This window comes from Scyliorhinus torazame, chromosome 15 (genome assembly GCF_047496885.1).
Source record: "Scyliorhinus torazame isolate Kashiwa2021f chromosome 15, sScyTor2.1, whole genome shotgun sequence".
Lineage (NCBI taxonomy): Eukaryota > Metazoa > Chordata > Chondrichthyes > Carcharhiniformes > Scyliorhinidae > Scyliorhinus > Scyliorhinus torazame.
In genome coordinates, this window is record NC_092721.1 from 153128647 (window position 1) to 153155500 (window position 26854).

Genomic DNA, 26854 nt, shown 5'->3' on the forward strand with positions numbered 1-26854 from the left:
GGCGCTAAAACATAATTGGTGTTGCTATCATGCAATGCCCAGCTTCCAGCCTCAGGGATTTTCTGAGAGGCACTAATTTTGGTTGGTCTTCCTGAAAGGAGGAGATATAGGGCGCTCATTGGGTGTTCAGCCAGTGGGTGAATACTGCCCATGTCTCCAGTTGTACCAAATAACATGTACCTCCAACATTGCAGCACTCGCTCAAGTGGTTAGACTGTGTCAGCTGAGGTTAAATACAGTGAAACTCAAACCCACAAATGTTTAACTCGGAAGCAACAATTTCACCAACTGAAACAAGCTGACGGAACCTTTGTTCATACTCTCCAATTTTTTTGTCCTGTAGATATATTTGTGCTAGGAAGCATATAAAAACAAGTTTAATTATAATTTTGCAGGGTGTGATAGTGTCACACGATGGCGCAAAACGGGCGCGGGCCCTAGCGATTCTGGCCCCCACTGGGGGCAGCGCCAACCCACGCATGCGCGGTGGCTTTACGGAACATGCCAGCCCTGACGCAACATGGCGCGGGGGTTCGGGGGCCGGACGCGCAACAAAGTAGGCCTGGGGGGGGAAGAGTCCGGCCCGCCGATTGGTGGCCCCGATCGCGGGCCAGACCCCATCGGAGGCCGCCCCCGCGGACGGAGCGCCCCTCACACCCCCCCCCCCCCCATTCGCGCAGAGTTCCCGTCGGCAGTGACCAGGTGTGAACGGCGCCGGTGGGACTCTGCTTTTTCCGCACGGCTGCTCGGCCCATCCGGGCTGGAGAATCGGCGGCCCAGCCTCGTACAGCGGCCCGCGACTGGCACCACGCCAAACGCAGCGGCGCAAATGCCGTCGATTCTCTGCACCTCGGAGAATTGCGCGCCGGCATCGGGGCGGCGTGGCTTGGTTGCGCCGATCCTCCGGCCCGGCGCGGGGCTCGGAGAATCGTGCCCAGTGTTTCACGAGTGCACATCTTGTGAGGTTTTAATTCTGTAGCTACTGCAAAATACGACATGAATTCTTGCTTATGTGTCTAATTTACATCTTGGTGTTAATAATCCCACCGCCCTTGTTAATTTTGAGTTAATGCTCAGCGTATTATCATTATTTATGGAGAAATAATGATCTCAATGAAATAAAACCCTGTAATTTTACATTTAGTAAATTTGGAGTAAATGTGGCCTTTGGAACAGGGATAGATTCCAGCGATATGAGGGGCCAGTAATTGAAATTTTTATTGAACTTGAAGAGCATTGAAGAATTGTCAGATGATCAAAAAAAAGCAGCTGCAATGAGTGGCAAGCAAAATTTCTTTAAGTAAGTGAGTGGCTTGTGTTTTATCTGGGTTCCCTTTGAGCCAGGGACTGTTCAATTGAAGATATTCTTTCATCTGCAGGCCAATTAACATTCTGAAATGTCTTCTGTGTAATTATTTTGGCAGCACAGTTGAAAGTGTAATATAAGTCGGTCTCAAAGTGAACCTGTTGATCACTGAGGTCTTTGAATACATTACTGTTGGGGTTTGGGTTTAACGGGTCAGTTGACCTTGAAAGCAACGGCAGGATTTACTGTGGGACCTGCTGATAGTCTGCTTTGCTTGTCTTTTTTTGAAGAATCTCTTTTATGAACAAATTCTAACTGTAATGCTGCAGTGCCTTCAGCCTTCCCTGAATTTATATGCCCCTTAGGTAAATTTTCTGTCATTCATGTTTTAATTGTGTCCACCCGAAACATGTTGTCACATAAGATTTGATATGAATAATAATAGATTGCCACTTACCTTCATCTGTTCGAATGAAAACATCCAAATTTTGAACATTTCTAGTGAAACTTCACCACATGATTCCCAGGAATACCTTTCAAAATGAGGGGATATCCAGAATCATGCATAATCCAACTTTGGCCCAACCGGTGTCATGTAAAACAAATCAACATTCCTTTTTTGCTTTTATGTCCAATAGGCCATGGGCGGCACGGTAGCACAGTGGTTAGCACTGTTGCTTCACAGCGCCAGGGTCCCAGGTTCAATTCCTGGCTTGGGTCACTGTCTGTGCGGAGTCTGCGCGTTCTTCCCGTGTCTGCGTGGGTTTCCTCATGGTGCTCACCCGGTTTCCTTCCACAAGTCCCGAAAGACATGCTGTTAGGTGAATTGGACATTCTGAATTCTCCCTCAGTATATCCGAACAGGCGCCAGAATGTGGCGACTAGGGGATTTTCACAGTAACTTCATTGCAATGTTAATGTAAGCCTACTTGTGACAATAAAGATTATTATAAAATCCTTTTTGCATTTTAACAATGGCATTTAAACCTGTATTTCCAGCATTAAAGTCTTAAATATCTACATATCTAGCTTCCAATCTGTTAAAAGTTTAGGGTATGCATGGGGCCACTTCTGCTCCCTGATCGTGCCAGCATTAGTTGTGCAGTCCGTAGTTTGCGAAGTCCCAATTTGAACTTCAGTGAATCTGGTCTGGGCAGTTTACAAGATGTGGAAGGACCCAGGTTGGACTCTTGAATTTGGTGCTTCTTCAATAAACAGCGCAGGGAATTTAACGACCACAGTTGCTGTTGTGCAACTGCTAATGCCCCAAACAACTCAGTGAAGGCACATTGTAGCAAAAGCTTTGTCCCCGTCATATCCCTGAACAATTAAATAAAACTAAAGGAAAAGTTGCTGACTACCCCTTTTAATGATCCTTCAATCTGAAGGCATAATTTAGTCATGTAAATAAGAATTGTAAGTGGGCGGGGGCACTATATGCAGTGAGCTTGAAAGAAATCCTCTGTGTTCCACTGAGAAATCATCAAGCTGAAATGTTAACTGTTCCCCCCTCCACCCCTGTTGATTATTTTTTAGTATTTGCTGTTTTTATTACTGAAAGAAAGCTTAGCTAGTACCTTAATTGCAGTGTTAATGTAAGCCTACTTGTGACACTAATAAAGATTATTATCATTTCCGATTTCAAGCTGACTGTCTAATTACATTCTTCCTTTTTGGGTTTCGCATCTCCAGGCTGCACACGTATATGATGCGCACCTGCAAGATGCAACCTCAAACCTCAAGTCAGAGCCCACTTTCCTGTTCCCTCCCTCAGTCAAGCATGCAGCAAATCAATAGTGTAAGCAGCGCTGCTGAACTCTGAACTGCAGCATTATGAGGTTCTGAATCAACAGCAATTTCAGGTGGTTCCAGTGACCAGGTGAACAAATCCACGCAGTATGCACCCCCCCCCCCCCCCCCCCCCCCCCGCCGGAGTTTAAGACTTCAGGCCTGAATGAAATTCTGGGGCTGGACAGGCCAGAACGCGACATGAGGTATCAGCAGCCAGCTGCAGTTTGAGATGAAACCTGAGGTTTCAGGATTTTCATCAATTTGTATGTTTCAGAACGTTCAATCTGCAAGAGGGACGCATGTGTTTCCTGCCCACCGCCTCAGGTGATTAGACAATAACTACAGCTTGTAATTGAAAGCACCCAGTAGTTATATGCATCACTGTATATACACAAGGGGTTAATGTAAATAGACTACAGCTAAGTAACCACTAGAGGGAGCACCAGAGATGTCATGACATGCAGACACACAACCAATGGGTCATTAGAACAGGACTCAACGAATGGGCAATCAGGACACCCAGAGGTGGCATTACCACAAGGGGGCATTACACGACCCATCTAAAAAGGACAAGGCACTCAGACTCTACCTCTTCCACCGGCAGAAACCAAGAGAGCAGGACAGGGTTGATTAACAGCAACATCACACCTTGGCACGTGGTCTAGAGCAAGCTTGTATAGTTAGCAGAATAGACTGAGTTACTAGAGGCAGATTAGTAGAGTGTCAAACTCATTTAAGAGCATTGTTAATCATTCAATAAATACGTTAAACTTATCTCCGAGTCTGGAACATCTTTCAGCAGAGTCTACATCAAGTGGCAGCTTATGTTACTAGCAATAACATAACACAACACACCCGAATGTAGTGAAACATCCCAATGTGATTCACAGGAGTCTCATCAAATAAAATTTGCCACTTAATTTTTATTTACACTACTTAAATTAAACTCGACCACTTACTAGTCTCTACACTTTAACTCTAACCACTCTATCCTCCCTAGATCTCTCCTATGCACTCTACTCCAGCTTTCTCTCTCCCAGAAGCCTGAGAGTCGGTGCTTCATATAGTACTACATCTAGCTCCATCTAGTGGCTAATTGTAACATTACATTAACTCTTTGTATACTGAACATTTCTATAATGTCACAACTGAGTTGTAAAAGAACTGAGAATAAAAACCTGGTCAAGGAGGTAAGTTTTAAGAAGCAGCTTAATGGAGAAAGTGAGGTCGAAGAGCAGGGAATTCCAGACCATATGGACAAGGCAGCTGAAGGTGCAGCCACCAATGGTGGAGCAATTAAAATCAAGGATACCAAAGAGGTCGCAATTAAAAGAGGGCATGGATCTGGGAGGGTTATAGGGCTGGAGGATATTACAAGGACAAGGAGGGGGACAAAGCCACCAAGGAACTCGAAAAAAAGGATGAGAATTTTAAAATTGAGGAGCTGCTGACTGGAAGCCAAAGTAGGTCAGGTGTGATGGCCAAATGGAGCTTGGTGTGAGCTGGAATGCAGGCAGTAGAGTTTTGAATGAGCTCACGTTTACAGAGGGTCCCAGTCAGGAGCACATTTGAATAGTTGAGTCCAATGTAACAGAAAAATGCATGGATGAGAGTTTCAGCAGTTCCCAGAGGCATGTCGGGGAATCCCGAGGCTTATGAAGAATTCCACCCAACTCCTCCCATAAGGCCAAGTAAATTCCATGCCTGAAAGTAATAAGACCAGAAGAAATAGGAACAAGGGTAGGTTGTTCGGCCCCTCAAGCATGCGCCACCATTCAATAGGATCATGGCTGATCCGACATTCCTCACATCCACTTTATTACTCTTTCCTCAAAACCCTTGATTCCCTTACTGATCAAGAATCTCCATCTCAGCCTTAAATGACACAAGGACTCTGACCCCACAGCTCTCTGTGGCAAGAAGCTCCTGGGCAGCACGGTAGCATTGTGGATAGCACAATTGCTTCACAGCTCCAGGGTCCCAGGTTCGATTCCGGCTTGGGTCATTGCCTGTGCGGAGTCTGCACATTGTCCCCGTGTGTGCGTGGGTTTCCTCCGGGTGCTCCGGTTTCCTCCCACAGTCCAAAGATATGCAGGTTAGGTGGATTGGCCGTGATAAATTGCCCTTAGTGTCCAAAATTGCCCTTAGTGTTGGGTGGGGTTGCTGGGTTATGGGGTTATGGAGGGTATGGGAATGTGGAGGGTATGATCAGTAAGTTCAGAGATGATAGAAAAATTAATGGTGTGGTAAATAGTGAGGATGAAAGTCTTGGATTACAGAATCATATAGACCAGCTGGTCATATGGCCAGAACAGTGGTAAATGGGATTTAATTCTGAAAAATGTGAGGTGGTGCATTTTGGGAGGACTAACAAGGCAAGAGAATGCACAATGAAGAGTTGGACACTATGAAATACAAAGGATCAGAGAGACCTTGGGGTGCAAGTCCAAATATCCCTGAAGGCAGCAGGACAGATAGATAAGGTGGTTCAGAAGGCAGATGGAATACTTGCCTATATTAGCGAAGCATAGAGTATAAGAGCAGGGAGGTTATGATGGAGTTGTATAAATTGCTTGTAGGCCACAGCTGGAGTACTGTGTGCAGTTCTGGTCACCACACTATAGAAAGGATGTAATAGCACGAGAAAAGGTGCAGAGGAGATTCACCAGGATGTTGTCTGAGCTGGAGCGTTTTAACAATGGAGAGAAGAAGGTTAGACTGGGGTTGTTTTCCTGAGAGCAGAGAGGGACATGGATAGGGTAGGTAGTAAGAAACCTTTTCCTTTAGCAGAGGTTTCATTAATCAGAGGGCATAAATTTAGGTTAAGGGGCAAGAGATTTTGAGGGGATTTGAGGATAAATATTTTCACCCAGAAGGTGGTGGGAATCTGGAACTCACTACCTGAAAGGGTGGTAGAGGTGGGAACCCTCACAACATTTAAGAAGCATTTAGATGAGCACTTGAAATGCACAGCATACATGGCTATGGACCAAGTGTAGAAATATGGGATTCTAATAGAGAGGTGCTCGATGGCTGGCACAGACATGATGGGCCGAAGGGCCTCTTTCTGTGCTGTAAAACTCTGATGAACATTATACATTTACATATTTAACATTAACCCTTTAAATTGCAATGAGTTATGTGTTTCACCCAGGATGGAGAGCCAGACATTTTGGGGCAGCACGGTAGCATTGTGGATAGCACAATTGCTTCACAGCTCCAGGGTCCCAGGTTCGATTCCAGCTTGGGTCACTGTCTGTGCGGAGTTTGCACATCCTCCCCGTGTGTGCGTGGGTTTCCTCCGGGTGCTCCAGTTTCCTCCCACAGTCCAAAGATGTGCAGGTTAGGTGGATTGGCCATGATAAATTGCACTTAGTGTCCAAAATTGCCCTTAGTGTTGGGTGGGGTTACTGGGCTATGGGGATAGGGTGTTGACCTTGGGTGGGGTGCTCTTTCCAAGAGCCGGTGCAGACTCGATGGGCCAAATGGCCTCCTTCTGCACTTTAAATTGTATGAAATTCTGCACACCAGCCCTTCAGTCTTGTGTAGAATTCTTGATTACTTCGGGTGAGAGTTTAGATGGCAAACTCTTTGATGACTAGGCATCTTTATTGCTGCAAATTGCTTTCTGCTCCAACCCATCACCAGTGCACGGCATCCATTAAAGGAAAAATATAGTTGCCATTACTACTCCAGTTTGTTCTGAATTTTTGCTCAGAGAAACAGCCAGCTGACCATTTTATCACTTTTCACTTCAACCTGATAACTCCAATTCCATCCTTGTGAAATCGTCACATCCTCCCCGTGTGTGCGTGGGTTTCCTCCGGGTGCTCCAGTTTCCTCCCACAGTCCAAAGATGTGCAGGTTAGGTGGATTGGCCATGATAAATTGCACTTAGTGTCCAAAATTGCCCTTAGTGTTGGGTGGGGTTACTGGGCTATGGGGATAGGGTGTTGACCTTGGGTGGGGTGCTCTTTCCAAGAGCCGGTGCAGACTCGATGGGCCAAATGGCCTCCTTCTGCACTTTAAATTGTATGAAATTCTGCACACCAGCCCTTCAGTCTTGTGTAGAATTCTTGATTACTTCGGGTGAGAGTTTAGATGGCAAACTCTTTGATGACTAGGCATCTTTATTGCTGCAAATTGCTTTCTGCTCCAACCCATCACCAGTGCACGGCATCCATTAAAGGAAAAATATAGTTGCCATTACTACTCCAGTTTGTTCTGAATTTTTGCTCAGAGAAACAGCCAGCTGACCATTTTATCACTTTTCACTTCAACCTGATAACTCCAATTCCATCCTTGTGAAATCGTCGATCAATTTTCAAGATTGCTATGTTTATTGTTGATTAGAGTGCTTGTTTCCTTCACCAAATGGCAGTAAATTTACTGATATAGAAATGGAAAAGTCATTCCTTAAAAGTGGTTTTGTTTATGATTCCTTAGCTTGTAATTCTGCCCCCTTATACTCCTAATGCTCCTGATGGATAATATCCCTTGAAATCCATCTTAGTGACTTCCTTCATGAAAAAAAAAACATAGATTGCCTCTTCCAGAAAAATCCAGTTTTCCGCTGAGGACATATTCTCTCCGGCGAGGACTATTTCTAAGTCTATATTTGCTGCCCTTGTCTGTATCCTATCCACATCTCTGTATTATTTCACAAGTGCAGTGAGCACAGCAGGTGTGGTGTCTACTAATTGCAGGTAACTGTAACCACCGCCCCCTCACAAATATGTAGGTTTGAGTCAGGTGGGATGTTAAAATTTAAAAACCACAAACTCAAACATACCCGTTTCCAATTGTAATCTAGGGGACTGGTCTATTGTTAAAATATTCTAATACCCACAACTTGACAGTGATCAGTTTGGTAGCCAGACTGGGAGATCAACAACCCACTGTCTGGTTAACATTCCTTTATAAAAACACCGAAAAACTGGGGCCAACCACAACCATTATTACAACAGATTTTTTTCAAAGGTGCGTGACATGATTGATCTAACAATTGTGATTGAGAAGTTAAAATTATCTGAGGTTCAGTCCAATGGACTGCTGACTTCCTCGGTGACTGTGGTAAGTGGGCAGATTGTAATCCAGCCTGTCACGGCGGGCAACATGGCGCCCAGATCCATTTGTGGCAGAGCCCATTATGTGTCAGTCTCCAGCGGGGGGGGGGGAATCTGCCTTGATTTAGTCGGAGTTACTAAGGAGCCCATGCAGGAAACTCAGCTGCCAGTGATGGAATGTCAATTTGGCTGATTAATGAGCCAATTGATATCAAATCGACTTGAGCTCACTGCAATTTAGTGGCGGCTCAGGGATTAAATGGTAGTCGCATGGATTTCACATGTCGGAATTACTGGCAGGCTAAGGAGGTTTCTTTGTTGAGGGGCACCCTGTGCCTCAGAGGAATGTGGCATCAGGAAAGGCACACCTTGCCCTTGTCTCCGAATCCCTAAACCCCACAACTCCCTCCCTGTGACTTCCATCTCACTTTCACTCATCTGAGTCCAGGGATTCAACGTCAGTCCCTGACGCTGAATTACCTGCAGCCTACTGGCAGCGATCATCGCTCCAGGTGGTGCTGCAATGAAGAGTTGCTGTCCTCTGATTGGCCAGCAGTTCTCAGTTGGCGGGCTTTCTGGTCCCAGGGTTGTGAATCACAGAGAAGGCCCGATGCTGGCCAGTTAATTGCTTGAGAGGTACATAATTTGATCGGGCCTACGGAAGCGATGTGTTTCCCACACCTGGAACATTAATTACTACCCAGGATGTCAGATACCATAGATGAAAGCGTTCAGTTAACAGCAGGTGTGGCTCAGGGTGCTCAACTAGGGCCAATTCTTTTCCTAATCATTATGAACTATGTTCTTTCTTCGTCTGGCCTGAAATACTGGGAGTGTATGGATGATATGATAGTTGCAGAGTCTAGGCCCCAGGGTATGCTCAGTGAGATTCAAGAAACACTCAATGCATTTATAAAATGCTGCAAGGAAAACATTACTAAGCGTTTTTAAATGTAGTGCCATGTGAGTAGACTTTAATAGATATGAACACATGCCCCTGGACATAAAGTTAGGCAATTAACACCCTTACAAACTGACTTGAAGTGAGATGACCAAGTGGACAAAAACTCAAATAAATGGAGATTCGTCTTCACATCTTTCTTCCTTCTTAAGACTCCAGGGGCGGGATTCTCCGCAATCGGCGCGATGTCCGCCGACTGGCGCCAAAAACGGCGCGAATCAGTCCGGCATCGCGCCTCCCCAAAGGTGTGGAATTCTCCGCATCTTGAGGGGCTGAGCCCACACCTTGAGGGGCTAGGCCCGCGCCGGACTGATTTCCGCCCCGCCAGCTGGCGAGAAAGGCCTTTGGTGCCCCGCCAGCTGGCGCGGAAATGACTTTGCCGTGCGGCGCATGCGTGGGAGCATCAGCGGCCGCTCATGGCATCCCCGCGCATGCGCAGTGGAGGGGTTCTCTTCCGCCATAGTGGAGACCATGGCGAAGGCGGAAGGAAAAAAGTGCCCCCACGGCACAGGCCCGCCCGCGGATCGGTGGGCCCCGATCGTGGGCCAGGCCACTGTGGGGGCACCCCTCAGGGCCAGATCGCCCCGCGCCCCCCCCCCCCAGGACCCTGGAGCCCGCCCGCGCCGCCTTGTCCCGCCGGTAAGAGAGGTGGTTTGATTCTCGCCGGCGGGACAGGCATTCCAGCAGCGGGACTTCAGTCTATCACGGGCCGGAGAATTGCCGGGGGGGCCCGTCAACCGGCGCGGCGCGATTCCCACCGCTGCCGAATATCCGGTGCCAGTGAATTCGGCAACCGACAGGCATCTTAGCGGCGGGACTTCGGCCCATTCGGGCCGGAGAATCGCGCGGGGGGGCCCACCAACTGGCACGGCGCGATTCCCGCCCCCGCCGAATCTCAGATGCCGGAGACTTCGGCAACCGGCGGGGGCGGGATTCACGCCAGCCCCCGGCGATTCTCCGACCCGGCGGGGGGGGGGGTCGGAAAATCCCGCCCCCTGTCTCCAATCTGTTGATCTGCGCAGTCTACATCCATAGAGTATGCTGTGTCTTTGTGTCACTCTGGCCTCACACACAAGTAAACAGTCCAGAGAGAAAGAACATGTGCTGAGATTAATTTAGGCCTGCAGTAAAAGTCTGAAGAACACATAAATGCAAGAATTAGGAGCTAGTGTGCGGTCAATTCCAGCCCCACTTGACCAGGAGTCACAAACACAAGTGAAATTAGATGTTATTTTTAAAATACCTGAGGTCCTTGGGTAAGCCCAATAAACTGCAATCACCAGGGGCTGGATTCTTCGCCTCCTGTGCTGGGGCGGAGAATCCACTTCCGCACACTGAATCGGGACTGGAGCCGGTTCCCCGATTCTTTGGGCCCCGAAAAGCGGCGTACTCCGAGAGAACGCCACGCCACATTTCCCCTACCTGCAGCCATTGCTGGAGGCCTTCTCCGCCCCTGGCCTGCCAAAGTCCCAACGGCGCGGACCACTCATGGTCCTGCCGTTCGGGATACTCGCGTGGCGGTTGCGGACTCAGTCTGCGACTGCTATGGTCGGGGGCGGGCCGATCGGAGGGCACTATTTGGGAGGTCCAACTTGCGGTCTGAGTCTGCCATGCAGCACGATGCGGTGCTGGAGGCCACCGCCGTGCGCATGCACGGCCTCTGACCCGGAAGTGTGGGGGTCCATATCTGCAGCTAAAGCTGCGAGCTTCCTGACGGGTTCCTGGTAGCCACCTGCAGGCCTATGAATATGGTGGCGTGAAAGGCCACAGTTTTTACGACGGCATGGGGACATAATACCAAAAACTGAGAATCCAGCCCCAGGTTTTTAGCTTTAACACAAATAACCTTTTATAATTTAAAAGTAATATAGTTAAATGGACAAGAATGTATACATATCTTTCTGTATACATGGGGATTTTCACAGTAACTTCATTGCAGTGTTAATGTAAGCCTACCTTTGACACTAAGGTTACAAGTAGGCTTCCAGTAACACTACAATGAAGTTACTGTAAAAAGCCCCTAGTCGCCACACTGCAGCACCTGTTTGGGTACACTGAGGGAGAATTCAGAATGTCCAATTCACCTAACAAGCAGGTCTTTCGGGACTTCTGGGAGTTTCCGGAGCGCCCGGAGGAGATCTACGCAGACACGGGGAGAACGTGCAGACTCCGCACAGACAGTGACCCAAGCGGGAATCGAACTTGGGACTTTGGCGCTGTGAAGTAACAGTGCTAACCACTGTGCTACCGTGCCACCCACGGTAAAAATAGTGTGTGTATATATTATATATAATATATATATTCACTCACACACACACACACAATATAGAGGGAAAGGATGGTGGAGGGGAAGAAATATGATGATAAAGTAAAAAGGAGAAAAGATATCTGATGCACTTTGATGGTTTCCAGTTGAAGGGTGGAATTCTCCGCAATCGGCGCGATGTCCGCTGACCGGCGCCAAAAACGGCGCGAATCAGTCGGGCATCGCGCCGCCCCAAAGGTGCGGAATCCTCTGCATCTTGAGCGGCTGAGCCCTAACCTTGAGGGGCTAGGCCCGCGACAGACTGATTTCAGCCCCGCCAGCTGGCGGGAAAGGCCTTTGGTGCCCCGCCAGCTGGCGCGGAAATGACTTTGTCGGGCGGCGCATGCGCGGGAGCGTCAGCGGCCACTCACGGCATCCCCGCGCATGCGCAGTGGAGGGGGTCTCTTCCACCTCCGCCATGGTGGAGACCGAGGCGAAGGCGGAAGGAAAAGAGTGCCCCCACGGCACAGGCCCGCCCGCGGAACGGTGGGCCCCGATCGCGGGCCAGGCCACCGTGGGGGCACCCCCCGGAGCCAGCCCGCGCCGCACCCCCCCCCCCCCCCAGGACCCCGGAGCCAGCCCGCGCCGTCTTGTCCCGCTGGTAAGAGAGGTGGTTTAATCCACGCCGGCGGGACAGGCATTCCAGCAGCGGGACTTCGGCCCATCCGGGCCGGAGAATTGCCGGGGGGGGGGGGGCCCACCAACCGGCGCGATTCCCGCCCCCGCCGAATGCCGGAGAATTCGGCAACCGGCGGGGGCGGGATTCACGCCAGCCCCCAACGATTCTCCGACCCCCCGCCGGGTCGGAGAATCCCGCCCAAAGTCTTTCAGGAGTTCAAGCTTTCTCTTCAATGCTTCTTCATTCTAAGCTTCAGATGGTTTTCTCTGGCAAGGCTCAGTTCTTTATAGATTCAAGATCATTTCAAATATATAGTAAAGGTATGCCAGGCACTCACTGGTTTTCGAACAATCAAGCTGACCGTTAGTTCAGCAGAGAGAGAATTCCTTCTTCATTCAAGGTCCAATCACTTCTGCCCAGCTCTTTCAGAAGCATCACACTGGAACTAATCATTGACTATTGTCAGCCAAAACACCATACCTGGCCAACCCAGCCGACCAATCGGAACCAACTTCCTCCAAAACTGGGTCTTAAGATTCCCTCAGCGCCGACGAGTTTGTTTTCTCCTCTCCATAAAGCGAATCCTGGAACACACTGTCCTGACTAATATGCTGCCTCAAATTAAGTCCATTGCTTAAAGGCGCATTCCGATTATGAGTCTATGGACCAAAAATAATGCCAACGCACAAGTGGACCACCTCCGAGCCCTCCACGAGGACCTCTGCCACCCGGGGGTCAATTCTTCCATTTCATCAAGACCAGCAACCTGCCCTACTCCATCGAGGAGGTCAGGACAGCCACCAGGAACTGCCAAATCTGCGCGGAGTGCAAGCCGCACTTTTACAGGCCAGAGAAAGCACACCTGATAAAGGCTTCCCGTCCCTTTGAACGCCTCAGTATGGACTTCAAAGGCCCCCTCCCCTCCACCGACCGCAACACGTACTTCCTGAACGTGATTGACAAGTACTCCCGGTTCCCATTCGCCATCCCCTGCCCCGACATGACCGCAGCCACTGTCATAAAAGCCCTCCACAGTATCTTTACACTGTTCGGTTTCCCCGCGTACATACACAGCGATAGGGGGTCCTCCTTTATGAGCGACGAACTGCGTCAATTCCTGCTCAGCAAGGGCATAGCCTCGAGCAGGACGACCAGTTACAACCCGCGGGGAAACGGACAGGTAGAGAGGGAGAACGGAACGGTCTGGAAGACCGTCCTACTGGCCCTACGATCCAGGAATCTCCCAGTCTCCAGCTGGCAGGGGGTCCTCCCGGATGCCCTCCACTCCATCCGGTCACTGCTGTGTCTCCTTGTGTCACGAATGTCTCCTTGTCTTCCCTAGGATGTCCTCCTCTGGGACCTCGCTCCCGACCTGGCTGACAGCTCCTGGACCCATCCTGCTCCGTAAACACGTGCGGGTGCTCAAATCGGACCCATTGGTCGAGAGGGTCCATCTCCTCCACGCTAACCCTCAGTACGCCTATGTGACGTACCCCGACGACCGACAGGATACGGTCTCCCTACGGGACCTGGCGCCCGCTGGATCCCCACCCCCACCACCAGTCCCACCCTCCCTCCCACCGGAGCACCCCTCAGCCGCCCCCTTCCCAGGTGGATCGGTTCTCCCATCGGTCCCGTCTCGGGGTGATGAAGCAGCTGCCAAAGAAGCCGAAGCCACGCTCCCGGAGCCACAGACGCCCGAGCCACCGCCTGCATCACCACCAAAGCTACAACGATCGCAGAGGACGACCAGGGCCCCCGATCGACTAATTGCTTCATTCTGAAATGTAAATAAATTTTGTAAATAGTTGCGATGTAATGAAGCGAAACACTGTACGGAGGTATACCAGGTACCTTCATAACCTTAACTTCTACCACTCTGTAATGCGAGGCCACCACCCTCGCCGGAGCCACCACCCCCGCCAGACTTTTTTTTAACAGGGGGTGAATGTGTTAGTCAGTATTAGAGGTATTACGGTACTCTGTAATGCCGGAAGACCATTGGTGTAGAAGGTACTCTGTTCTCATTGGTTAAACCTGTCTGCTGGCTCTGCCCAGTAAGGCGGGGTATAAGAGCCCGTGTCTCCCCAGCAGCTGCCTTCTGTACCTACGCTGATGGGGGAAACATCTAGTGTAATAAAGCCTTCAATTGTCTCCAATCTCACTTCTGGAGTTATTGATCGAGCATCAGTGGGCACTTCACAGATGCCAAGTGGATTCCTGTTGGTGGGCGGGCCATGTAGCATGTGGGAATCATTGACTAGCATCCCAATCTCATCCTGATGCCTGGACACTGTGCCTGAACACTGCGGGAGGCAACATCACACACGCAACATCCGACCACCCAAAGGATGGGACACGGCTCCGGGGACGTGTCCACGGCCGGAGGGTGGGTGAGTGCCCGGGAGGGGGGGGGGGGGGGTTAGCTGGAGAGATGGGCAATGGGTCCGGGATTCAGCCCGCATTGCGGAAGAAAGTGACAGAATCATCATAATGGTGTGCAAACAGCAGTTTAATGTGCTGTACAATACATCACTCCCAGTGGTGCCACCTCCACCTCCCTGGTGCCTTCAGTGATCTTCAATGTGCCCGGCCCTCTCAGCTCTACCACAAGGTCTAGGTGTTTCCCCAGGATGCACATCTGAGGTGGAGTCAGCCAGCTGCCAACTTCGTCCCGTGGCCCTCGATGCCCCTGCCGGGATCCTCTGGGGCCCCCGGCTCACTTGTCGATGGCACATGCAAAGCCTTGCCACCCTGTCCCGTGTGCTGCCTATGAGATGCGGATTATCAGAGGGTGGAACCCGGGGGAACTGATGCCCACCGTCGCCACTCTATGGGACGGGTCTGGATTGGCACTCAGCACCCGTGCCTCTCAGTCGGTGCCCATAGGGCCCTGGGGTCCACCTTGGGCGGAGGGGCAGCTGGTGCGAGCCCCAGCTGCCCCGGCCTCATGTGGCTCTGCCAGCCCTGGTGGTTACTAATTTCTGCACCATGGTGTTGACGCCCTTGGTGATGCTCCTCATTGACTGCGACAAGTTCTGCAGGACATCAGCCATGCCCACCTGAGACTGGGACAAGCACCGCAGCGTCTCAGCCATGCCCATCTGAGAGCGGGACATGTCCCGCAGAATCTCATCTAGGTCGGCCTGGTACTGGGTGACATTCCCCAGCGAGGTGGTCATTCTGCCGAGGCCCTCAATCATGGCCATCAGCGACTGCGCAAAGCCTTGGACACCTTCACTCATGATGCCAATGTCATGCACCAGGCTTTCCACTGCGGTCACCACGCTAGCAGTGTTGGCCTCGGTGCCGCTCGTTGCCGGCGACCTCTCCTGTTCCCGTAGCCTCTGGACTTCTCCAAGCAGCTATGGATCTGCTGGAGTGACGCTGACATCTCCCTCTGAACGTCGCGGCCACTCCCTTTCGTCTCCGTCAGCTCCAGAGGCTCAGCATCAGGCTGGGACCCAGCCATGTCCTGGGATCCAACAGCCCTCCGTTGTCTCGCATGGGGGTTCCTGCATCCAACTGATGTACATCAGCAGCAGTGTGGTGCTCACCAGATTGTGTCCCCGATGCCTGACCACTAACATGTCCCACTGAGGTGTGTGTATCTGCGATGGTGGAGGGTGGGATGACAGCTGTGCCGTGACTATAGTGGTTGCATAGCTCCCCTCAGGAGAAGGGGCTGCCCGGGATGGGCCAACTCCATCGGCTGGAGGACCTGCGGGAGAATGGACATGTGTTCAGTGGGAGGGATAGGTCAGTCAGTATGGCAATTAGTACTCACGTTTGACAGGCCCTCCGGGTGGAGCTCGGTTGTTCCTCACCTCTGCGGCGTCCGCCAGCCTCCACGTTGGTGACCGCCCTGTCCTCGACCACACCAGTCACCTCCAGGGCCCACTCCTCGAAGGAGGTGAGGATTCTGATGTCAGACACCCCACTGTCAGTCTGGGTCGTGGGAGAGGTTCTCCTGAGGGCATCGTTAGCCACACGCGTGGTTCACAGTGGTGGGAAGGGAATGTGAAGGGGGTTGCTAGGGGGAGGGAGGGCCGGGGTTCGCCTGGTGTGTTGGGGAGAGTGGATGGTCCCTTGGGGGGGAGCATTTGGGTCTAGTCACTTGTGCTGCCCGGTGTAGGTCGTTGACCTTTTTCCGGTACTGAAGGCCAGTCCTCCTGGTCACACTCCCCGAGCTGACAGCTGCTGCCACCTCATCCCAGGCAGCAGTGGCTGCCTTGTGGCTCACCCTCCAGGACCCCCGGGGAAACAGGACATCCCTCCTGGCCTCCACAGCATCCAGGAGCCTCCCCAGGTCAGCGTCCCCGAATCTTGGGGCTGGTCTCCTCGGCACCATTGTTGCGAGCTGGCTGGGGCTGGCTGAGCAAGTACAGCTTAAGTGCTGCTCGACCTTGTTAGCGGGGGGCTGGCGAGCGCGGTCCCGGCGAATCAGCTGGTGAGCCTTCATTTGTGGCACAAAGCCCGTGAGGCATTGTTAAGCGGATCAATTAACTTTGAATTGCGTTGCCGGCCTTGCTGGGCCGAGCACCGGGAAGCTCGCGACAATTCCCACTCGGAACCACACTTCGAACGGCTTCCGGAGAATTGCGCCTGAAGAGCTTTATTCGGGAGATGTTAACACTGCAGGTTGCGATGTTTACCTGCGCAAACGGCCGAAGAGGTCATCTCCGATGACATCACGCAAGCATTCTCTTGAAGTGCCCCAGTTCAGCTACAAGGTAAGGAATCACGGAAAATGCTATAAATACACAACAAATAAGATCATGGCTGATCTGATTGTGGCCTCAGTTGCATTTTCTTGTCTGCACCCCATAACCCTTGACTCCCTTGCTGATCAATAATCTATCTAACTCAGCCTTGAACATATTAAACTACCCAGCTTTCACTGGGGATGAAAATTCCACAGTGTTCTGACAAGACCCTTCAGGCAACAAAGTTTGAAATGTGATGAATTTGTATTTGGACGAAGTTTGGGAAATCCTTTATGCAATCTACTCAATTTCACCACTTGGTTGCCACCACCAATCCCAGAGCAATCAGGGCAACTCAGAAGTTCGATTAAATTCAACCCCAGAAGAGGTAGTAGAAATATACCGATGTAGCACTACTTCTTACATGGCTGTGGATCCTCAATAAAATACATTTTTTAATTGTACATTTAGAGTACCCAATTCATTTTTTCCAATTAAGGAGCAATTTAGCGCGTCCAACCCACCTACCCTGCACATCTTTGTGTTGTGGGGGCGAAACCCACGCAAACACGGGGAGATTTTGCAAACTCCACACGGACAGCGACCCAGAGCTGGGATCGAACCTGGGATCTCGGTGCCGTGAGACAGCAGTGCTAACCACTGTGCCACCGTGCTGCCCGCTCAATAAAATAATTAAATACTGAAATTTTGTGTGCTTTTGTACCTGTAATGTTGGAATGATGCATACTAATTTTGATATCATTTTGATTTAACATTACCCTTGCTTTAATATACCATCCGTCACTTCACTGTTACCTGCTGAATATGTAGAAAAGGCACAGAGTCAAAATGCTCCTTTGGAGAGCTGGAGCAGACACGATGGAGCAGGCTGACTAGCCTTCCTCTGCACTGGAACAATTCTGTGATTTGTGATGTGTTAAGTAAGTTGGTTCAACGTTGACTGCAACTGGATGCAGTGAAACTAGAAACAGGCTTCTGACACAGGAGATGGTCCAACACTGTTATTGAACTTCCTGATTGCTGTACATCGTCTGCTGTGAGTTGACACCCTATCAATTTAACTGATAACCTCCTACTGGCTTGACCAGACTAACTCTCTCCCTCATGGTGACAGTGCTCACTGGCTTGTGCACTCTTACTATCTCAGTAGCTGTGTCCTGTAGAGAGAGGGAGAGTCTTAATACGCTGCGTGCTTTATAGTGGTGGTGTCCTGTCTGGTGATTGGTTGTTATGTGTCGTGTGTGTTCATTGGTTATCCTGTGTGTCAATCACTGCCTGTCTGCATCTCATTATATGCATGAGTGGATATTATGATATCTCCCCTTTTTGAAGTAAATTTTGGAACGTGGCGATATATATACATGCATGATTAAATACAAGTGGTGAGTGAATGAACATTTATACATGGGAAGGTGTCTATTGTGCAGACACAGAGCAAACTGAACAAAATGTACAAGATTTAAGTCTATAGATTCAGTCTTTGTGGCGGGTGACAAATTCTTGTCGATCACCTCAGAGGTGGAGGGGGGGACGCCGGCAGTTGGACAGGCGGGGTTGCTGCCATGTTGGTGGCCTCATGGAGAGGCGGGATCGCTGCCAGATCAGTGGCCTCGTGGAGCGAGATGTCTGGAGAAGGCATGATGACATGCGGAGAAGTGCGGCCAGGCGGTGAGCAGGGAATTTTTCGTAGCGCCCTCCTGTTGCGCCGTAGAATGGAGCCATCAGCCATTTGGACAACGAAGGACCTGGGGGCAGCCTGCCTGACGACAATAGCTGGGGCTGACCAACCTCCCTCAGGCAACTGGACGCGAACAACATCGTCTGGAGCCAGCGCAGGTAAATCCTTGGCATGAGCATCATACGTGATCTTCTGCTGGTCACTGGATCGCTGCACTTTCTGCAGCACCGTGAGGTGGTCAAGGTCTGGAACATGGATGGCTGGAACAGTCGTCCTCAGGTTGCAGTTCAAGAGCAGCTGTGCCGGAGACAAACCAGTCGACAGAGGGGTTGCCCTGTATACCAACAGCGCCAGGTTGAAGTCCGAGGCTGAGTCTGCAGCCTTGCACAGCAACCGCTTGACAATATGGACCCCTTTTTCTGCCTTCCCGTTTGATTGCGGGTAATGGGGACTGGATGTGATATGCCTGAAGTGGTAGGATCGTGCAAAGTCTGACCACTCTTGGCTGTAGAAACATGGGCTGTTGTCACTCATTACTGTGCGTGGTATGCCGTGCCGGCAAACGTCTCTTTACAGGCTTTAATCACTGACTTGGACGTGAGGTCCGACAGTTTCGCCACTTCCGGGTAGCTGGAGAAGTAGTCGACCAAGAGCTCGTAATCACGCCCATTTGCGTGAAAAGAGGCCTATCCCCACCTTGGACCACGGAGACGTCACGATCTCGTGATGTTGCAGTGTTTCCTTGGGCTGAGCTGGTTGAAACTTCTGGCATGTTGTGCAGTTGAGGATTGTGTTGGCAACGTCCTGGCTGATGCCAGGCCAGTAGACTGCCTGCCGAGCTCTGCGTCGACATTTTTCGACGCCAAGGTGACCCTCATGGATCTGTCTGAGCACCATGGTTTGCATGCTTTGGGGAATGACAATTCTATCTAGTTTAAGAAGGATCCCCTCAACAACCGTTAACTTGTCCTCAACATTGAAGAACAGGGGGCACTGCCCCTTTTGCCAGCCATGGGCAAGGCGCTGCAGTAGAGGATCTTTGGCAGTTTTTTCGCGTATCTGGACAACTCGTTCATCAGTGGCTGGGAGGTTGCTGGTGTCATAATATACACCAGTATATTATGGTGCACACACACACACACACACACACACACGCACTGATGGACATGCAGTGGGACCAATCAGCATACACAACACCGCAGCCAATCACCAGTGAGAGCACACACACTATAAAGACAGGGGACAGGAGAGTTCCCGCTCATTCTAGTAGCAGCCAGCTCGGAGCACAGAGCTCACAGCCTGCAACACGACATTCACCATGTGCTGAGTGCATCACCTGGTTAGGACTAGGCAAAGGTCAACAGTTAAAGCTGGTATTGCATTTACCCACAATTCAAGTATGTTAATATAGTTAACCTTATAATAAAATAGAGTTGCACCACTTCCAGTGTTGGTGACCTGTTTGTGATCCAGAACACCCAACACATCTGCTGGCACACAACTGCACCTGTGCCTCGATGTGGCGAATGAAGTCGCCCAGTTCACACGGCGTGGTGATGGATCGGGATAGGGCATCCGCGATGATCAGCTCCTTGCCCGGTGTGGAAACGAGTTTGAAGTCATATCGGCGGAGACGAAGAAGAATTGGCTGCAGTCGAAGTGTCATGTCATTTAAATCCTTCTGGATTATGTGGACTAAAGGCCTGTGGTCTGTTTCCACCGTGAACTTTGGCAGACCATATACGTAGTCATGAAACCTGACTATTCCTGTCAGGAGACCCAGACACTCCTTTTCGATCTGGGCATACCGTTGTTCGGTCGGAGTCATGGCCCTGGAGGCATATGCCACTGGAGCCCAGGACGAGGAATCGTCTCGCTGGAGGAGCACCGCCCCAATGCCGTCCTGGTTTGCGTCTGTGGATATCTTGGTATCCTTGGTTGGGTCAAACGGCAGTACAGAACGCTGTGGTGAGCTTCGCCTTCAGCTCAATCCACTCCGCTTGATGTGCGGGAAGCCACTGGAACACTGTCAACTTTTTAACGAGATGCTGGAGGGCCGTGGTGTGGGATGCCATGTTGGGAATGAATTTTCCGAAGAAATTTCCCATCCCGAGGAAGCGGAGGACCGCCTTTTTGTCCTCTGGTGTCTTCATGTCATTGATTACCAGCACCTTGTCGGCGTCAGGTTGCACACCTTGCTGTGAAATGTGGTCACCTAAAAACTTGATAGCGGACCGCCCAAACAAACATTTGGCCCTGTTGAGCTGGAGGCCATTTTCATGAATCCTCTGGAAAACCTGTTTGAGGCGAGCGATGTGATCCTCGGGCGTCATGGACCGATGATCACGTCGTCCACATTGACTCGCACCCCCTCGATGCCCTCCATCATTTGCTCCATTATGCGATTAAATACTTCGGAAGCTGATATGATACCAAAAGGCATGTGGGTGTAGCAATACCTGCCGAACGGAGTGTTAAACGTGCACAGCTTCCGACTGGACTCGTCCAGCTGTATCTGCCAGAAGCCATGGGAGGCGTCCAGCTTGGTAGAGAATTTGGCGCGAGCCATCTCACAGGTCAATTCTTCACGCTTCGGGATCGGGTAGTGCTCTTGCATGATGTTGCGATTCAGGTCTATGATCAATGCAAATGCAGAGTTCGCCAGAGGGTTTCTTGACGCAGACCATGGAGCTGACCCAGTCTGTTGGTTCCGTGACCTTTGAGATGATGCCCTGGTCTTGGAGCTCTCGTAGCTGCGTTTTCAGACGATCCTTGAGAGGAGCCGGCACCCGGCGTGGTGCATGGATGACTGGGGTGGCATTCGGCTTGAGCAATATCTTGTAGCGATATGGGAATGTGCCCATCCCATCAAACACACTGGTATTGTGTGAGAATGTTGTCTATCTCAACCTGGAGATTTTCATTGGGCGAGGCCGTCGCCGGTGTCGAGGACATGGCATGAACTCGCTGTTCCAGATGTAGGAGTTTGCATGCGCGCGCACCGAGCAGGTATGCCTTGTCAGGCCGGACGATCTCGAATCTCAAAGTCACCTTGATTGCCTTGAGAGACATCTAGCTGACACGACCCACTGGCAGCTATGGCATTACCACTGTATTCAAGGAGCTGGCAGGCTGGTGGAAGAATGCTAGGTTGGTGTTGGATGCTGTCGAGGTCCGACTGTGATATGAGGTTCGCAGACGTGCCAGTGTCCAATTTAAATCAGATGCGAGACTGGTTGACCGTGATGACAGCACACCACTCGTCATCAGCATCCACACTCAGGATTGAAAGGCGGTTTGCAGGCGTGGTGGAGACCAGCCCGTGTGTGGTGATGATGCCCACCCGATATGGAGACTCGAGGTAGTCAGCATCGGGGTCCGTTGGGCTGTCTGGATCAAAATCTGGGCAGCACGGTAGCATTGTGGATAGCACAATTGCTTCACAGCTCCAGGGTCCCAGGTTCGATTCCGGCTTGGGTCACTATCTGTGCGGAGTCTGCACATCCTCCCCGTGTGCGCGTGGGTTTCCTCCGGGTGCTCCGGCTTCCTCCCACAGTCCAAAGATGTGCAGGTTAGGTGGATTGGCCTTGCTAAAAATTGCCCTTAGTGTCCAAAATTGCCCTTAGTGTTGGGTGGGGTTACTGGGTTATGGGGATAGGGTGGAGGTGTTGACCTTGGGTGGGGTGCTCTTTCCAAGAGCCAGTGCAGACTCGATGGGCTGAATGGCCTCCTCCTGCACTGTAAATTCTATGATAATCTATGAAATTCCTGCATGCCTTGTTGTACGCAGCGGACATGTCTGCGCTGCAGCTGGGATCGCTGGCTGTTGTTCGGTGGAGCGGACCTGCAGAAGGCCACGTAGTGGCCAAGCTTTCCACACTGTAGACATCACCTGCCTTTGGCTGGACATTGCCGCTTTAAATGGGCGGAGCCACAATTCGGACACGTCATGACACTGACGTCAGCACGTTCTGTGCGCCATTGCACATGTGCAATGCGGTCGACCAACGTTCACGCATGCGCCTCAGGGTCTTCTGCCTCATCGTCCACCCGGTCGTGGCGCGCATGCGTGATTTCTGCCATGCTCATGGACAACGCACGTTTCGATGACGACGGGGAGGGTCAACTGGAGGGATTTTGAGGAGCTGCTCCCGCAGGGAGTCGGACTGGACCCCGAAAACGATCTGATCCCGGATCATGGAATCAGTTGTCGAGTCATAATTACATGACTGCGCTAGGATGCGGAGATGGGTCAAGAAGGACTGAAAAGGTTCATCCTTACCCTGAAGCCTCTGTTGGAAGATGTACCGTTTAAAGCTCTCATTGACCTCAATGTCGCAGTGGCTGTCGAATTTCAGCAGAACTGTCTTGAATTTTGTCTTGCCTTCGACATCGGCAAACATAAGCGAGTTATAGATGTGGATGGCGTGATCCCCTGCAGCCGACTGGAACAGCGCGATCTTTCTGGCATCCGATGCTGCCATGAGGTCGGAGGCCTCGATGTACAGGAGGAACTTTGGTTTGAAGACTTTCCAGTTGGCACCGAGGTCGCCGGAGATCCGGAATTGCGAAGGACGCTGGATGTTTTCTATGCCGCTGGATGGCTGCTTGCTGGTCGTTGCAGATGCACTCGATGTAGGTTTGTTAGGATTAATAGCGCTCTGGTACCATGATGTGTTAAGTAAGTTGGTTCAACGTTGACTGCAACTGGATGCAGTGAAACTAGAAACAGGCTTCTGACACAGGAGATGGTCCAACACTGTTTTATTGAACTTCCTGTTTGCTGTACATAGTCTGCTGTGAGTTGACACTCTATCAATCTAACTGATAACCTCCTACTGGCTTGACCAGACTAACTCTCTACCTCATGGTGACAGTGCTCACTGGCTTGTGCACTCTAACTATCTCAGTAGCTGTGTCCTGTAGAGAGAGGGAGAGTCTTAATACGCTGCGTGCTTTATAGTGGTGGTGTCCTGTCTGGTGATTGGTTGTTATGTGTCGTGTGTGTTCATTGGTTATCCTGTGTGTCAATCACTGCCTGTCTGCATCTCATTATATACATGAGTGGATATTATGACAATTTGTTTGTTTATTTTTGTGACTGCATGAATGTTATATGTTTGCACATTTTTAACCTGATTACTAGGCTTATATATTAATTTTTCAATTAAGTCACACTGCAATTTATTTTCAGACTGCAATCGAACGGCCACACTGCGTCTGAAAAGCTGCGCACTGCAGTGCAACGTGGTCAAAAGAAGCCAGGAGACCCCGCTCTTTGGATCTACCTGGCTCGCAACGCCTCCTGAGATCTATCGCGTTCTCGGAAGACGTTGCGATGTAAATCCCATCCATTGTTGGAAGGATCACTTTTGGGCAAATCTGCATATTAGAGCGAGACAGCTTGTCTCACTTTAATGTGCAGTTCCCCGACGTACCCGAGCCATAGGGATCTATTCCCTTTTGCCTCAGAGACCTCGGGCAAGCATCATTCAGTACTAGTCTCCACAAACCGAGATCAGATGGGACGGTACTTGTGGGGACTTTCCAGGGGATTGGAGGCCCGGTGCATGCCCTTTGGGCAGAGTGGTATCCTGCCACTGCTGGTGCCACTGGGACACCTGGCACTGCCAGCTGGCAGGGGCATTGCCATGGTACCATGTCGGCACTGCTCAGGTGCCAAGTTTTGATTGAGCCGGGGTGCCGGGGGAGATCCGAGGGGGCCTGGGGACGCCCTCATAATTAGTTGGGGCAGAGGCAGGTTGGGGGAGGGGGGTTGGTTGGGGCCACGCCAGGGGCTCCAGAGATCGGGACACCATTTAAAAATGCTGTCCCGATCTCTCACTACACTGAGGAATTCCAGCGAGCAGAGCTTCTCAGTGCAGAAAACAGGGCTATGTGCGGCCTCGGTCACGCATTCCCTGCTGAGGCCCCCTATCTAACCTAACTGCTGTTCGATAGCGCTGAGTTCCTCAACACTGCGAACGCTTTGAAACGCACAGCTAGTTTAGTTAAAACCCGCCCAATATTATTATTAATCAGACAGCGGTAGCGTGCTTCAGTTTTATTTCCCTTACAAAGTTGCACTGGCTGGCTGGGATTTCCAGGCCTTGAAAAGCCCAGGAGTTAAAAGGAGACATGGACTGCTGCTTTGATAATCTAAGTGGTTTTCCAGCACTGCTTTTGAGCCAGCATAGGCAAGAGTGCTTGCCCCTACCACCTCAAGCAAACCTGCTTCACTTCTGCAGTCAGACCCCTACCACTGTGATCAGTCACTCCCCCACCCCCAACCCCACCCCAGGTTCTCTCTAGGATTAGATCCTCCCATTGATTGGATACCTCCTCAGGGACAGGGCACTCCCTGTGATTATCACCATCCCCCTCGCTCCACTGAAATCACCAAATTCACCCAAACTCCCTGCCCCACCAAATCATGCAGTACCCAACACCCCTGCTGAATTACACTGTGTTCTGGGCTGGGACTAGAGCAACAGTTGCGGAGCAAACACTACAGTAAATATGGCAATGGCATTGAGCTGCTCCTCCACAGGAGTCTGTTACTCAGAGGACCTGACAAGGATCCAATATTGTGATTCACCTCTCATTATCAAGGTCATACATGTCCTGTGTTGAAACATTGGTGGCCACATCAAAAAATTCCATACAGCAAGAGAGTCCTGTCAAGTTTTATAACTGATGCTGCATTCGTCAGGATACAAGGGTTCTATTGGTGACATCGGTGGCACAGTGGTTTACACTGCTGCCTCACAGTGTCAGGGACCCGAGTTCAATTCCGACATTATGTGAGTGTCTGTGTGGATTTGCACATACTCCCTTGTGTCTGCGTGGGATTCCTCTGGGTGCACTGGTTTCCCCCCACAATCCAAAGATGTGCAGGCTAGGCAGATTGGCCACACTAAATTGCCCTTTCGTGTCCAACAGTTAGGCGGAGTTACGGGAATAGGATGGGAGATTGGGCCTAGGTAGGGTGCTCTTTCGGAAGGTCGGTAGAGGCTCAATGGGTTGAATGGCTTCCTTCTACACTTTAGGAATTCTATGATTCTGGCTATTCCAGTATCCAGTGTGGTATTCATCAAAGAAGGATATTACTCGACAAATGCCTTCATGCTTTGTGCCACTGCAACTTATTAACATCGAGTCTGCACCGGCCCTTGGAATGAGCACCCTACTTAAGCCCACGCCTCCACTCTATCCCCGTAACCCCATCCCACCTTTTTTGGACACTTAAGGGCAATTTATCATGGCCAATCCATCATGGCCAATCCACCTACCCTGCACATCTTTGGACTGTGGGAGGAAACCAGAGCACCCGGAGGAAACCCACGCACACACGGGGAGAACATGCAGACTCCGCTCAGACAGTGACCCAAGCTGGAAATCGAACCTGGGACCCTGGGGCTGTGAAGGAACTTTGCTAACCGCTGTGCTACCTTGCAGCATGAGGACCTATGGGCAGAAACACATGATCCTGAGTAGACGCCATCCTCATATTGAGGAACAGATGACAACAATGGATATAGGCACGGAAAGAGGACATTCTACTCCTGGATAAATTGAAAGTTCTTCTCCCCCCCCCCACTCACATTAAACACCACGATGAGGCTATTGTTTATGGAGCAACTACAGATTCCATTTTGTAGCCACTGACCAATTTCACTCATCTCCTTGGCCACTCTGTTAGGTTGAACTGGACTACTCACAGCCTGTGTCTGATTTAATCCCCAGCTGAGCTTCTGGTTTCATATTCTGTCCACCATAAAGACCACCTACATTATATCGCCAGTCTCTGTGCCCCTGCTGCTGCAATGCTCATCCATGCTGTTGTCACCTCCAGACTTGACTGGGGCACACTCCCATCATTCACCCTCTGTAACCGTAATTCATTGAAAACTCAAGATAAACGTCAAATACTTGCGTGTTTAATCGAGGCTGACACTCCTGCGTGGTATGAGGGGGCTCGGAGTGGTGATGCACAATCACAATGGTGTCTTTTCAATAAGCCGTTCAATTATTTTGTGGGACCTTGCTTTGTGCAAATTGACTTGCTGTAATCTCCTGCATTACAGCAGTGACTACATTTCTAAAGTATTTCATTGGCTGTGAAGTGTTTTGGGATATCCTTAGGACATCTGCTTTCCAGATTTGATGAAATTTAAGATGGGCGTGGAATGGAACATGTCTGTATTAAAATGAAGATACATTGAGGCACTCGGTGATTATTTATTTGCTTGGCTGTGCATGAATTTTGTGAAACCTGGGAATACCATTTAATTCCGAGTTGCATAAATCATTAGTGTTCAATTAGTATTGAATGGTTGGCATGTAATTACTGGCATTAAAAAGTAATCATAGAACTGTTTCAATTTGTCATCTTTTCATG

The 26854-nt window shown here is 50.5% G+C and overlaps 1 protein-coding gene across 3 annotated transcripts in view; it reads left to right on the forward strand.

Moving 5' to 3' along the window:
• LOC140391911 (microtubule-associated tumor suppressor candidate 2-like) overlaps positions 1–26854 on the forward strand; it is a 766862-nt gene that overhangs the window by 368628 nt on the left and 371380 nt on the right. The gene's annotated exons all lie outside the window — the stretch shown is intronic.